This window comes from Bombina bombina, chromosome 9 (assembly GCF_027579735.1).
Source record: "Bombina bombina isolate aBomBom1 chromosome 9, aBomBom1.pri, whole genome shotgun sequence".
Taxonomy (NCBI): Eukaryota; Metazoa; Chordata; class Amphibia; order Anura; family Bombinatoridae; genus Bombina; species Bombina bombina.
The window spans coordinates 208,166,273-208,182,717 of record NC_069507.1 but is presented as its reverse complement, the minus strand read 5'-3'; positions in this window follow the sequence as shown (position 1 = coordinate 208,182,717).

Below are 16,445 nucleotides of genomic sequence, written 5' to 3'. Positions count from 1 at the left end.
ATAATTTTCCATGAAACATAGATGGGCATTCTTGTGGTATATATATTGCATAATTATACATTGAGACCTTGAAGGCCTCTAGTTTAGCCAGACATGGCACTAAATGCCAGAGTACTGAGGAATATATTTCCATTTCTGACAAATAATTTGGCTTTCAGCCTCATGAGAAGCAATAGCCTTCATGTTCATCTTTCATTAAAGCATAATTTAACCCAACGTTGTGTATTCTCTTTATGCAATATTATTTTCTTACAGACTTGTCATTAGTTTGCTAACGCTGATTAGACACTTAAAAATACTCAGTATCCTATTCTGTGAGATCAGAGTATGAAGTAAAGGGAGATTTTTTTACTTTTCTTAGTTCTTACACATTGCTGATGGCAAAAACGTCAATCATCTTATCTTATCAAAGGCTCATTTGGCACTGATCTTTTCGATGTGGAAGAATTAGCAGTAGACTTACTTATGATCTAGTTGTAACTAAAATTCTAGTTTGAAAAGCTATATTTTCTATATTGTATGGTTCTTATCATAAAAATAGAAAAAGGTCTAATAAAATTGAGCTTCCTATTAAAATCACCAAAATGTTTTCAATCAATTAAAATGACATGTCAAACATATATAAAGTGTGTGTAAAATAGATCTCTTATTCCACATAAATTAATATTTTTTATTTCAACAAAGTATTTTTATTATATTGTTCTGCATTTACTTTGCTACTATTTTGTAGATATGCTGAAAATATGTCTTTTAGATTGCATTAAATATTTGAAAGGGAAAAAGAAGAAAGAGGAAAAAGAAAGGGAAAATAAGAATGTGGTAAAACAAACACACATTTTTTCTTAATGTTTCTTGATGTTTTTAGTTAATTCTATAGAGATAATTTGTACTGATTTTTTATGGAAAATATTCAGCACTATAATATAATTTTTTTGACATCTTGAATTACCCTGTGTGGTGATATTTTTATCACTGTATTTTGTGTCTGTCATTGGTGATAAATGAAGTATTTCACAAAATACATTACATTCACATGCCAGCATTTTAAATTGGTAGTTGAAAAAGTAAATATATCATTACAAACAATGCTGTTCAAAAGTATGCAGAGGCAAATTATGTGAAAAATCAATTAAATATATTCAAAATCACAGCAGAAGTATCACTTCCTCAGACTAGATAATGGCGACAGGAAATAATGCAGGTGTTTCTTACACCTGTGGCAGTCATATTGTCTGACATTGCTATTCAAATGTTACACAGGAGTTTCTTAGCCATACAAATCTGCACAGTATCTACACTTATTTTATGGCAATTATTTTTCATCGGAACACTCAGCAACACAATTAATACATGCCCACTGCCGTCATTTGATTGCAGACAATAAAATAAAAAAAATAAAAAACATTGACGCTTTCCTATTTTTAACACTGAGTGGATTAGTAGCTTTTTCCCTACGAGGAAAAACAGGGCTAAGTGTAAAGAAGAAGGGGTGAAAGGATAAGGAGAATAACGTGTGTAACAGACAGTGGGTAAGGAGGGGTGCTATGTGTGAGGGCGAGTTGAATGAGAGAGTGTGAAGCAGACTGTGAAAATTCAGGGTGAAGAGGAAGATGTGTGAGAGAGTGATGGAGGTGAGAAGAGGGGTTGAGGAGGTGGCTGTGTTTGAGGAGGTAGGGCTAAATGGATAAACAGAAGCTGGTGTGTGAGTGTAAGTTGAATTGAGAGGGTGAGCAGGGTGTGATGGAGAAGTTGCTGGGAAGATGAGTTAAAGAGAGTGAGAAGTAAAGAAACATGTAGTGTGTGTGGTTGGGGTGGAGTTAAGAGTGTGAAAAGTAGATTGTGTGTGAGGTTGGAGGATGAAGAGGTGGTTGCATATGAGGGACAATAAAAAAGGAGACATGGGGCTCATGTAAGGGATATTGAGCTTAGATGGTACAAATTATACAATATATCATATGTGATTTCACTAGTGATGTCATTAATAATGCCATGTCATTAACAATGTCGAGTGTGATGTCATTAATGATGTCATTGATGATGTCATGTAAGAGAGGAGTAGGGGCAGTTTAAGTTAGGAGGGTCCTCGCTTTTAAACATATGCCAATTACATGTTTAGACACAGTCACATGCAGTGGTGTAAACCAGGTCTGGACTGGACAGATAACAGGCATGGGATTTTAAGGTAGTATAGCCCACTCCTTCACCCCCATTTGTTATTTTACCATACCTTAAATTGTATTATTTACTAGTATGATTTACAAAAAAACATTTAAAGTTTGTAACACCCTTCTGTCACTATGTTTTGGTTACTCTTAAGTAGTAAAAAAGTGAAATGTAGTAACAAAAACAAAGAAGCCAATAGAATGCAAGCTCAATCTGATTGGCTGATTGGATCAGCCAATCCGATTGAACTTGAATCTGATTGGCTAATTCAATCAGCCAATCAGATTTCTCCTACCTTAATTTCGACTGGCTGATAGAATCCTATCAGCCATTCGGAATTTGAGGGACGCCATCTTGGATGACGTCATTTAAAGGAACCTTCATTTGGCGAGTAGGCATCGTGGAAGAAGGATGAATCCGCGTCGGCTGGAAGAAGATGGCTCCGCTCCGCTCCAGATGGATGATGATAGAAGATGCCGCTTGGATGAAGATGTCTACCGGTCCGGATGTCCTCTTCTGCCCAGATAGGATGAAGACTTTCGCCGCTCTGGATGTCTTCTTTTGGTCCATCGGTGCCCGGCTGGATGAACACGACTCAAGGTAGGGAGATCTTCAATGGGGTAGTGTTAGGTTTATTTAAGGGGGGTTTGGGTTAGAGTAGGGGTAAGTGGGTGGTGGGTTGTAATGTTGGGGAGTGGTATTGTGTTTTTTTTATACAGGCAAAAGAGCTGATTTCTTTGGGGCATGCCCCGCAAAAAGCCATTTTAAGGGCTGGTAAGGTAATAGAGCTGCTAACTTTTTAAATTTAGATAAGGGTAGGGAATTTTTTTTATTTTGGTGGGCTTTGTTATTTTATTAGGGGGCTTAGATTAGGTGTAATTATCTTAAAATTCTTGTAATCTTTTTTTATTTTTTGTAATTTAGTGTTTTTTTTTTTTTGTAATTTATTTTATTTTATTTAATTGTAGGTACTTGTAGTTAATTGATTTAATTTATTTATTGATAGTGTAGTGTTAGGTTTAATTGTAACTTAGGTTAGGATTTATTTTACAGGTAATTTTGTAATTATTTTAACTAGGTAGCTATTAAATAGTTATTAACTATTTAATAGCTATTGTAGCTAGTTAAAATAAATACAAAGTTGCCTGTAAAATAAATATAAATCCTAAAATAGCTACAATATAATTATTTGTTATATTGTAGCTATATTAGGGTTTAATTTACAGGTAAGTATTTAGTTTTAAATAGGAATACTTTAGTTAATAATATTTAATTTATTTTGTTAGATTAAAATTATATTTAATTTAGGGCGGTGTTAGGGTTAGGGTTAGACTTAGCTTTAGGGGTTAATACATTTATTAGAGTAGCGGCGAGGTCTGGTCGGAAGATTAGGGGTTAATAAGTGTAGGTAAGGTAGCGGCGACATTGGGGGGGACAGATTAGGGGGTAATAAATATAATATAGGTGTCGGCGATGTTAGAGACAGCAGATTAGGGGTACATAGCTATAATGTAGGTTGCGGCGGTGTCCGGAGCGGCAGATTAGGGGTTAATAATATAATGCAGGTGTCAGCGATAGCGGGGGCGGCAGATTAGGGGTTAATAAGTGTAAGGTTAGGGGTGTTTAGACTCGGGGTTCATGTTAGGGTGTTAGATGCAGACTTAGAAACTGTTTCCCCATAGGAATCAATGGGGCTGCGTTAGGAGCTTAACGCTGCTTTTTTGCAGGTGTTAGTTTTTTTCAGCCCAAACTGCCCCATTGTTTCCTATGGGGGAATCGTGCATGAGCATGTTTTTCCAGCTAGCAGCTACCGTAAGCAACGCTGGTATGGAGAGTTGAAGTGGCGGTAAATTATGCTCTACGCTCCCTTTTTGGAGCCTAACACAGCCCTTCAGAGAACTCTAAATACCAGCGTTGTTTAGAAGCAGCGCTAGAAAAAAAACACGCGTAGCTAACACACCCTTTTGGCCGCAAAACTCTAAATCTAGGTGTAAGATAGCTACAATGTAATTATTATTTATTTTGTAGTTAGCTTAGGTTTTATTTTTTATTTTTTTACAGGTATTTAGTTTTAAATAGGAATTATTTAGGTAATAATTTTAAGTTTAATTTTGATTTATTTTAATTATATTTAAGTAAGGGGGTTAGAGTTAGACTTAGGGTTACGTTAGGGTTAGGGTTAGGTTTAGGTTTAATATATTTATTTAGTGTTAGTGATGTGGGAGGCCAGAGGATTAGAGGTTAATAACTTTAGTATAGTGGCAGCGACATTAGGACGGCAGATTAGGGGTTAATAACTGTAATGTAGGTGCCGGCGATATCGGGAGCGGCAGATTAGGGGTTAATAAGTGTATTTTGGTGGCGCGATATCGGGAGTGGCAGATTATAGGTTAATAAGTGTATTTAGGTGGCAGAGATATCGGGAGCGGCAGATTAGAGGTTAATAGTTTTATTTAGGTGGCGGTGATGTTAGGGGCAGAAGACTAGGGGTTAATAACTGTAATGTAAGTAGTGGGGATGTTAGGGGCAGCAGATTAGGGGTGTTTAGGCGTGGTTTTTATGTTAGGGTTTCAGGTTTAAACATAACTTTTTCTTTCCCCATAGGGGCTGTGTTACGGAGCTTTTTTTTCCGCGATCGCAGGTGTTAGGTTTTTTTTTTGCCGGCTTTCCCCATTGATGTCTATGGAGAAATCGTGCACGAGGACTTCAAAACGCTGCTTGTATTTGGGTGAGGTATGGAGCTCAACGCCACCATATCACCCGCACAAGCCGGGTTTTTAAAACTTGTAATAGCAGAGCTATAGGGAGGTAAATTAACAACGTTTTTGTGGCGCTCGTTAATTTCCCTATAGCGCTGAAAACTCATAATCTAGCTGTAAGATAGCTACAATATAACTATTAGTTATTTTGTAGCTAGCTTAGGGTTTTTTTATAGGTAAGTTTGTATTTAGTTTTAAATAGGAATTATTTAGTTAATAATTGTAAGGTTATCTAGATTTATTTTAATTATATTTAAGTTAGGAGGTGTTATGCTTAGGGTTACGTTAGGGTTAGGATTAGGGGTTAATATATTTATGTAGAGTTAGTGATGTGGGAGGTCAGAGGTTTAGGGGTTAATAATTTATTTTAGTATATTTTGTTGTGGGGAGCTTGCTGTTTAGTGGTTAATAGGTTTATTATAGCAGCGGTGTGGGCGGACGGCAGATTAGGGGTTAATAGTTTTATTTTAGTGTTTGTGATGCAGGAGGGCCTCGGTTTAGGGGTTAATAGGTAGTTAATGGGTGTTAGTGTACTTTGTAACACTTTAGTTATGAGTTTTATGCTACAGATTTGTAACGTAAATCTCATAACTGCTGACTTTAGATGGCGGTACGGATCTTGTCAGTATAGAGTGTACCGCTCACTTTTTGGCCTCCCAGGCAAACTCGTGATACCAGCTCTATGGGAGTCCCATTGAAAAAGGACTTTTTTAAAAGTGCGGCACTGATGTTGCATGACGGCCAAAAAGGTGTGCGGTACACCTATACCTACAAGACTTGTAATAGCAGCGTTACGGAAAAAGCAGCGTTATGAAGCATATTGATGCTTTTTCACTCATAACGCAAAACTCGTAATCTAGCTGATTGTTTGATGTTACTTTGTGAATATCATGTATTTTTTAAAATATACACTCATTTCAAATCTGATGACTGCAACACATTCCAAAAAAGTTGGGACAGTCGACTGCTTACCACTGTGTAACATCACCTTTTCTTTTAATAACACTTATTAAGCGTTTGGGCACTGAAGACACCAGTTATTTAAGTTTAGCAATCAGAATTTTCCCCCATTCATCAATTATGTATGTCTTCAGCTGCACAACTGTACAGGGCATTCATTGCCTTATTTTGCTCTTCATAATTCGCCACATATTCTCAATCGGAGACAGGTCAGGACTGTGGGCAGGCCATGCTAGCACCCGCACTCTCTGCTTACGCAACCATGCGTTTGTAATCCGGGAGAATTACATTAATGTGATCATAATATTGTAACTTCAGATTTTTGTGCTTATGGAGTTACCAAAAACGTATCCAACCCGGCGCAAAAAGCCTAAATTAAGTGCAGTTAGCGTGCAAAAGGGAGCAATAAATAGCACACCACATGTAATCTAGCCCATAATGTGATAGATCAATACATTTTGAACAAAAAGTTCAAAATGTTCAAGTATAACAAGACTGATGAACAGATGGCTTATAATAATAGTTCTATAATAATAATATACTGCAAAAACTTTAACACAGATAATGAGAGTTAGTGTAAATGGTTAACGATAGAAGAGTTGTGTGCAAACTCATTTAAATTTAATTGGATAAACTATCTAATTAAAGATTTTAGGCCAAAGGAAAAAACAAAAAATTTGTGATTAAAAAAGAGGATTGAAAAACACGATAAAATTACTACAAATTTAATTGGATAAGCTTTCATTCTTAACTACTCTCATTAAATTGTTTATATGAAGGTTTTCTAGAATTACCCAAAGTGATTTAGTAATAACCAAGATGAAAAGCATGAAAGCTATGACAGTGGATTGGACTTTCCTGAATGTATTACATTATTTTCATTACTTTAAAGGAAATCCTTTATATCAACAGATAATTAGGATAAAAAGATTTTTTTTTAATATCTAAAGAACTAGTAAAAAAATATGCTTAGCAAAATGTTTAAACATCTTATAAAAGCAAAACGTTTGTGGATATTATCTAACAGTTAAAGGGACAAAAACCCCAAAGTTATCTTTCATGGATCCGATAGAGTGTGTCATTTTAAACAAGTTTCCAAATTATTTTTTATCAAATTTCCTTCATTCTCTTCTTAAACTTCATTGAAGGGGCAGCAATGCACTACTGGCAGCAATGTGAACACATCAGGTAAGCCAATAACAAGAGGCATATTTGTGCAGCTACCAAGCAGAAGCTAGCTCCCAGTTGTGCATTGCTGCTCCTAAGCCTACCTAGGTATGCTTTTCAACAAGAATACTAGGAGAACAAAGCAAATTAAATATTAGAAGCAAATTGGAAATGTGTTTGAAATTGCAAGCTCTTTCTGAATAATACACTTTAATTTTGACTTTATGGTACAAAGCTAAACAAAATAGAAAACCATTCTCATTTGTTAAAATAAAAAAAGTCAAAATGAAACTATAACCAAAAGGAAAAGTAAAAATAGATATATATAACATTTAAAGGGACATTAAGGTCATTTTTCTATATGTGCAACATTAACAAAATTTAAAGACAATAATGAATGATGACTAATTTGTAAGTATTCATTTGTTTCCTTTAAATATTTTAAATACTAACCTTAAGTTCGCTGGAGAGCCACGCTTATTGTATCTTCTCCTTCACAGAGCCCCAGATGTACTAATAGAAGGCTACACACGGCGGCACACATGGCCTACACTAAAGCAGGAGATCCTTTAGTTGAAATAAACAACTAGGAATACTAATTGTACAAAGAGATACGCTTAGAATTAGAAAAGAATACCACATAAACAATTATTTCTTTGACTCCAAATGATCATATGAGTATGAAAATTACTCTATTAGTTTAAAATGTTCCATTACATTCATACTTTAATACTTTATTGTTTAAACTAGGAACAAACATTCACACAGAAATAGCCTAAAGGGTTAAAAACACTTAAACCCAGGAGAGTATATAGTAAACACTGTTCTATGTTTTCTACCTGATGCCCACAGATTTATAATAACGGATAAGCTAAGCCCTTACAATCCGAGGGCTATTTTACTTTTAAATAGTTATATTCTAAGGTAAATGGTAGGCACCAGGATTAAACGAATATATAGATAGTTTCAGATTCTATTGTTCACTAGGCAAGCAGTTAAAAGAGCGACAGACAGGAGAGAACTAGTTGAGATCGAGTTGATTGACACCCCCCTGCTGACGGCCGATTGGCCGTGAGTCTGCAGGGGGCGGCGTTGCGGCGTTGTACCAGCAGCTCACAAGAAATGCTGGTGCAATGCTGAATACGGAGAGCGTATTGCTCTCCGCATTCAGCGAGGTCTGTCGGACCTGATCCGCACTGTCGGATCAGGTCCGAAAGACCTTTGTTAAATAGGCCTCAAAGTATTTTGAATATTTGGAATGAAAGCTTTGGCCGATCCAAATTTTTGGTTGTTGCATATGTCTAATAAAATCATTAGGGAAATCATTGTATGGGATGTATGAGGTTCAGAGTATCAGAATTGCATGGAATGCACTCCAGCCTCCTCGGTTGGGAGGGCAGTGATAGAACTACACTATTCAAATTTGTTGCAGACAAGTAAAATATTTGCTTTATGTGTGACAGCTAATCAGGTACAATTACTAGCCTGTGTTTAATAGATAAATAATAAAGGGTGGATATTAATCTTAATTCAGTGGATGTTATTGATAAAGAGGTTAAATCATTGCAGCATGTATGTTACTGGCAATAAAGGAAGTAAAATTACTGATCTGTATATGCACTTTGAGTTTATGTTGCTTGCACAAGCATGGGAAATACTTTTCTGTTTGATATTAGCAACCAAATGTAGTATAAAAATTGTTGTTACAAAGAGGTAAAACATTTATTTATTAGTGCTACTGAAATCCAAGGTGGAGAAGGGAACTACTATTATGTATGTGATACTGGAACAAGTTAGGCTAAATCATAATTTTATGAAAAATAGAGGAAGCCAAGGAAGTACAATCATAGTTCTGTGGAGGTGGTATAAGAGGGTTAAGTTGTTGTTCCTTGTTACAGTCAAGGGGTGCAAAATCATTGATCTATGTGTGCTAAGCTGGAAGTTAAAAAGGCTTAAAAGAATAGTACAGTGTGTGTTGTTGAAACTGAAGGAGTTAATTCATTACGCTGCATTAGATAATTGCACCGAATGGCCAAGAATCACTGTCGTGCAGTTGTTTCTAGCACAAAGAGTTCACCACATGGGAGACAATGTAAGTCTAGAAGGAAATCACAGATCTGTGTTACTGGCAGCCAAGTGTAATGCTTGGGTGATAATCTTCTATCAGACCAAAATCGGCCAGTAGTCTTGTTACCCCGGCGTCGAGCCGGAATGATAGGGAATATCCCAGTGCAGAGAAAGTTAGTAAAATGAGGAAGGTGGCACTCAAAACAGGCAGGACAGTCCTCAGCGGCAACCGCATAGCAGTCCAAGGACAAACCACTAGAATGGTCAGGCAGGCAGAATTTGGCAACAGTAAAGCAGTCCAAGGGCACACCACTAGAATGGTCAGGCAGGCAGGCAGGATTTCGTAGCAGTAAAGCAGTCCAAGGGCACACCACTAGAATGGTCAGACAGGCAGGGCTCGGCAACAAAGAGGCAATCCAGAACAACAGGGGTAAATAAGCAGAGTAGTCAGACAGGCAGGGTTCAACAGCAGTATATCAATCCAGTAATTAAGGAGTACAGCAGGCAGAGTAGTCAGATAGGCAGGGTTCAGCAGCAGTATATCAATCCAGTAATCAAGGGGTATAGCAGGCAGAGTAGTCAGATAGGCAGGGTTCAGCAGCAGTATATCAATCCAGTAATCAAGGGGTATAGCAGGCAGAGTAATCAGATAGGCAGGGTTCAGCAGCAGTATATCAATCCAGTAATTAAGGGGTATAGCAGGCAGAATAGTCAGACAGGCAGGGTTCATACACAAATAGGCAAATTAATACAACAATCTGTCACACCAAGGAGCACAGAAAGTAACACCTATACTTGGGCAGTGACAGATCATTGTAGTGAAACTTACATAGGCGCAGGATTCGCACCACAAAGGACCGAGCGGCATCAGGAGCGTTCGACGATGACGTCAGCGCTGCATGCATCCGGACCCAACACATCCCCTGGCAACGAGCAGGGAAGGAGAAGCAAGGAGACGCCGCGTCTCTAGCAATGGCTAGAGCAGCGCGTCGTGACACCAAGAGGTTAAATCACTGCTTTATTTATGTTACTGGCATTCAAAGAAAGTGGCATAACAAGTTTATGTGTTTTACTGGATGCCAAAGAAAGTAAAGATGCAGTTTTGTGATTGTTACTGACTGCCAAAAGAATGATTTAAAGCACTGCTAAGCCAGGGGTTTGGGAGGGTTGATCAGGGTTGATCAGTAGTTGGAGTGTGAATGTACCTGTGTGCTAAAGAAAGATTGAGGGGGAAGGGGGTCTTTATATTAAAATTGTATTTATATGTTTAAAAATGTATTTTACTACAGATGCTCAAACCTTAGCATCTCTAAAAGTCTAAAACATATTTGTCTAACACGTTTATGAATAAATTAGGTGGAGCAGTAGTTAGCGCTCCCACTCGTGTGTTAACTTCACTAGACTATGGCTTTTTGCACACATCGGTTAGCTAGCGTATCCTGATTGCCTGTGAAGCCCAGGTGGCCTGGTCTGCTGGAGGCTATTGAGATCCAGCTTGCTCTACTAGCACTTATCAATAGTGCTTTATTCATTCATGTACCACTTGTACTGCTGAGAGGTGACGACAGTGCTGGACAAATATATCTACCATACTTGTGAGTGATACAATGTATTGGACCTATCCTACACCTTGCAGGAACAAGGGATTGCTGCTAGGACATCCATGGGAATATATTTCCAATCCACACATAGCGGCTAATTTACCTCATATGGATTGAGGTAATTAAAAGTAAGTGGTTTAGTATAGGGGTGTATTCCCTGTAAAATAACGATTGGAGAGTCTGGTTCAAAGTTGGTGGCGCTACGAGTCTATCTTGCTTCAGGTATAGATATTTATAAATACATAGAACATATTCCCCTATGTGAAGAGCATTTGAATGTGAAATATTTAAAGTAAATACATAGGTAAAACCATTATTAAATATGAATATTGAATAAATATGCTTTTACATGTTTTCAGCTACTTGACTTCAAAGGGCTCCAATGCACTTATATATATATGTATACATAGGTATACATATGTAATTATATATGCATATATGTTTGCAAATACATACATGTAAATACAGAAATACATATGTACACGTGTATGTATATATCTCTATAATAAAGCCCTTAACAGTCCTTTTTTTGTCTAATACCTGAGATATCTTTGAGCCCTACTACATTTTTATTGCCAATTTATTAAAATATTTTTTATCTGACAGTGCTATTGTGAGTGTAACTGTACATTAAAGGGTATTTTTGATGTTTTTTGTGCAACTTTTCTGTTTAAAGTAACAGTTAACCAGAGCTCTATCCCAATGCACGTTAAATTAAATTGCGCTTGAGCGAACTAATTAACTTTCAACTTGTAATATGCGTACTACTTAAAGAGCTGCAATAAACCGCTCTTCACTTGCACACAACTGTTAGTGCACCACTTGTTATGTAGCCGTTTATTTTCTCTAGAGAACTTGAGAAAACCTCACAACACATGCATTTTACAGAACTCCTGGATATTAATTGAAACTTGTTTCCACTTTACAGTGTTCACTGTGGATTTATTATTTTGTTTTCTTTCATCTGATCAAGGTTAAAGTGTATGCCTGTCAGCAATTCCATGTGAAGTACAAATAAAATGTTTTTTTTTCTAAGCTCTAAAATCACCTTATCACTTAAAATTTTCATTTCCCCAAAGCAGTTGATAAGCTGGGTGAAGATTTCTCATACCTCAGATGCCACTAGCTGTGTGGTGATAATATATCCCAACATGTCTAATAATGAAGATAAATTGTTCTGTTGTTTATGGTAGAAACCCACACAGTGTTTGGAAAACAACTAATGTTTCTTGATGCAAAATAAAAACAGCAAGTTACCATGATTTATTTTTTATTTCTGAAATGGCAAACATGTTCTCTTCCTATTCCTGTAACCTTAAGAGAATGCTATTTTAAAGAAATGAAGAAAGAAAGAATGAAAGAAAGAAAGAAAGAAAGAAAGAAAGAAAGAAAGAAAGAAAGAAAGAAAGAAAGAAAGAAAGAAAACCACCTAGACTTTGAACAAGTTATTTTACTGAAAAGTTTCTACTTATATATTTTAAATGATTTTGCTTTTAAGATATCATATTTTTAAAAGGGTATGAAACACTCTAAGATTGCAATATAAACTATTTAATTATGAGTATTAACATTTTTGAATTTATTCTCAATATTTATAAAGGAGATAATACGATTAAAGGGACAGTTCACCCAAAAACTTTCTCCCCTTTAAATTATTCCCAATGATCCTTTTTACCTGCTAGAGTGTATTAAATTGGTTGCAAATGTCTCCTTTACTCCTATTTCAGCATTTGAAATAGCTGATTTAGCTTGTGGTTTCCCAACTTATACTGAAAGTTTTGATACTGGCGTATACGCTATTGACAAGCCTAAGTAAACACAGCCAGCAGAAGAGATTGCACCCTCAGTGGGTGCAGGATAGTTAAGTAATAAAATTATAATTTTCCATTGTTCTCTCTATGTATTGAGCTTTGGTGTTCCAGACAAATATAAGATAAGGAAGCAAGTGTGTGTACATAAAAGTGATAACAAAATGAGATCTGATATTACCTGAAGCTCAACCCATTGTAATAGGCTGTGGTTTCAAAGCACAAAACCAGCTACTTCATATACACAAATAAACCCGAAAATGCAATTTCTCAAATATTTTATACTCTGCAGTTGGTATAACAAGTCATTTAAAATACATTTATGGAAAAACAATTTTACAGTGTACTGTCCCTTTAAATACTGCAAAACAGTGCAAAGGTTTGATTACAAAATGAAAATGGCAAGCATTATCTACTTCAGTCCAGGCTTCTGAAAATGAGGCAAGTGGAAGTGTGTGTGGAGGGGGCGTTGATGGTAATGTGTTTAGATAGTTTTCCCTTTTGGCTGGTATGTTGATTTATTAAAATACTGCAGAAAAGTTTTGTAATTAAATTATTTGATATCCTTTTAAAAATATTATTAGACCCCAAAATCATACTTCAAAATGAAAACAAAATAGATTTGATTCTACAACCATCTGATTTAAGAAAAACAAAGAAGCATATCTTTACTAGTAACATGCCAAAAATGTAATTGAGGGAGACATGCTTAGTTGAGTGGGATTTTTGCCCTATTTAAAATTCTGTATGATGTTGGAAATGCATGTTCAGAATAAGAGCATTAAATAAATTAAAGAGACAGTCTACTTGAAAATTGTAATTCTTTAAAAAGATAGATAATCCCTTTACTACTCATCCCCCAGTTTTGCATAACCAACACAGTTATATTAATATACTTTTTACCTCTTTGATTACCTTGTATCTAAGTCTCTACAGACTGCCCCCTTATTTCAGTGCTTTTTACAAACTTGCATTTTAGCCAATTAGTGCTGGTTCCTGCATAACTCCATGGGAGTGAATACAATGTTATCTATATGGCACAGATGATCTAGCATTGTCTTGCTGTGAAAACTATTAAACTATTAAAATGCACTGAGATATGAGATGGCATGTAGGGGCTTAAAAACAGGCAGAGTTTTATAGATTTATAGATTTAGAAGATTTAATATATATTAATATAACAATGTTGGTTGTGCAAAGCTGGGGAATGGAAAATAAAGGAGTTATCTATCTATTAACAATAAAAATTCCCTTTAATGTATTCATACATTAGCTATATTCCACTTAATTCCCCTATGAACTTTTACCATTATTCAAAATCATTGTTCTCCATTTGTCACCCTGAAAATGATAAAAGCCATTATTTAAAAAACTAGTTACAACAACATTTTAAAATTGGTTTGTGTATGTATCCCAATCAGGTTTCTGTTATTTAGTGACAGTGCTGTGCATCTTTTGTAGACTCAGTTTCTAAAATATATAATCTCTGCTTGGCTCTATATCCTTATTTGCTGCAGAGTTATGCACAGGGAATCTGTATCATAACACAAGAACAGACATTTTTAGCAACTGTAGAAACAAATTGTTAAAAATATTGCAAATGAACATATATATATATATAGACACAAATGTGATTTGTGAATTGCAAAAATGATTAAGAATTACCTAGAAAATAGGACAGTTTTTTGTCGTACCTGTTATAGAGATGTAAATTTAACTCTTAAATATATTTGAATATATCAGCTTAAGTTTAAATAAGAAAATATACAGCTTGCAATTCGTTTTACTCCTTTGACTCAATCATATTCTAAATAAAATTATAATTTTGTGCGTTTTGTGATGAGACCGTTTTGTTCGTTTATCAGACAGACAGCAACAGTATCTGCTGAAACATCAGGGCTGCAGGTGCTAATGCCATCAAAGTTTCCTTTTTTTATCTATCAAAGTAGATACATTTAGCCTCTTGGGATGGAATATTTCTCAATTGCAATATTTTTCTTAAATAACTATTAATATCTCTAGATGTGGATAATTTGTGAGCTATCTTTGAAAAACACTGTGGTATTCTTATTTGTTGAACAGTGGAACATTGGATAATAAATGGTTATGTAAGGGAAAAAAGTAAAACAATGTCATAATAATAATAATTTTAAAGGGATGTTGTCATTAAAAATATTCTTTCATAGATTTGAAAGGACAACCGACAGCTACATTGAATTATTATTTATTTAGTGTTAAGGTAGTTCTGTTGGCTTATCAGAAATTCAGTTGCAGTACCAATTGCAATGTTATGGTTCCAGGTTCTAATTCCATCAAGGCTTCCTGAATATTTCATCTATGAAAGCCTACAAATTTAGTTACTTGCAATACAAATTTGGCTCCAATTCCAATAGTTTCTAAGATGCATACTTATATCTCTACATATAGACATTTCAGGAGCTATATTTTAAAAGCACCATGGTTTTCTAAATAATGTCATCAATAATGTTAAAGGGACATTAATTATCAAAATTATTCAGCAACAGTTACATTTAATTGCATTTTGTGTAGAAATGAGGCAGTTCTGTTGGTTTCTGACAGACAGCAACAGAACTTGTTGGAAAGTGGAAACCCTCATGGTTCAAGGTCCTAATTCCATTATTATTATTATCAGTTATTTGTAGGGCGCCAACAAATTTCACAGCACTAATTTCATCAAGTCTACCTTAAAGGGACATGAAACACAATTTTTTTCATGATTCAGAAAGAACATACAATTTTAAACAACTTTCCAATTTACTTCTATTATCTAATTTGCTTCCTTCTCTTGTTATCCATTGCTGAAAGGTTTATCGAGGTAGCTCAAAAGCAGCAAAGAACCCAGGTTCTATTTGCTGATTGGTCGCTGCATATATATATACCGATTGTCATTGGCTTACCCATGTGTTCAGTAAGAAACCAGTAGTGCATTGCTGTTCTTTTAACAAATGATACCAAGAGAATGAAGCAAATTTGATAAAAGAAGTAAATTGGAAAGTTGTTTAAAATTGTATGTTCTAGCTAAATTATGAAAGGAAATGGTTGGGTTTCATGTCCCTTTAACTTTTTCACCTACCAATATTGATACATAAGGACAGAACTTTTCGGACTCCATTCTAACATATGTTTGATCTAATGGTCTAAATTCACCTTAACACTATCACCAGCCTCTTCATTTCCCCCAGTTCCAATGCTATGTAGTTTCAATAATTACTGGAAACACAAATGCTGTAAATGTTTCCAGTTTTAAAGGAAATTAAACACCATTAAACACCTATTGCTTTGTGTAAATTGTGCTAGTCTTAAACTCCCCACAGAGGCTAAAAAGCTCATTCTTTAACCTGCAAATTCTGCAAATCTAATAGCCGGTTTAGGCAATTTGGAGCATTTTGAAAAACTAAGCTACAAATATTGCTTTTAAGTTTTTTTTATAGAGCATGGGACAAAGAACAATTTTCTTCAAAAATATGAGAGATGTTTAAAGTACCTTTAAGGCATAGCAGTGAGAAACTGACATTAGCTTTTCATGGGATAAGAATGCTGGAGAGAATCCTAGAGTGATGCAGTGAATTCAAAGGTAGGTGGATGCTTTTCACAGGTTTAAAATGCTGGAGAGGATCCCGGTGTACAGCTTTATATGCTCAGTGTAAATATGCAAATACAATGTGTGCTCCATTAGTTCATTAACATCAAACATTGGCTCATTAACATTAAATTACAGTACAAGTCACATTCTGACAATGCTCTGAGACAAAGAAGCAAAACAAAACATAAACATTATGCTGAGCTGAGCTTGAAAAAAAAATATAAGCATTTTGAACTTAATTAATCTCATCAATATTGAAATTGCTCTAAATATATTGCAATACTATTTCCTTGAAAATGAATATAGTTTTAATGCT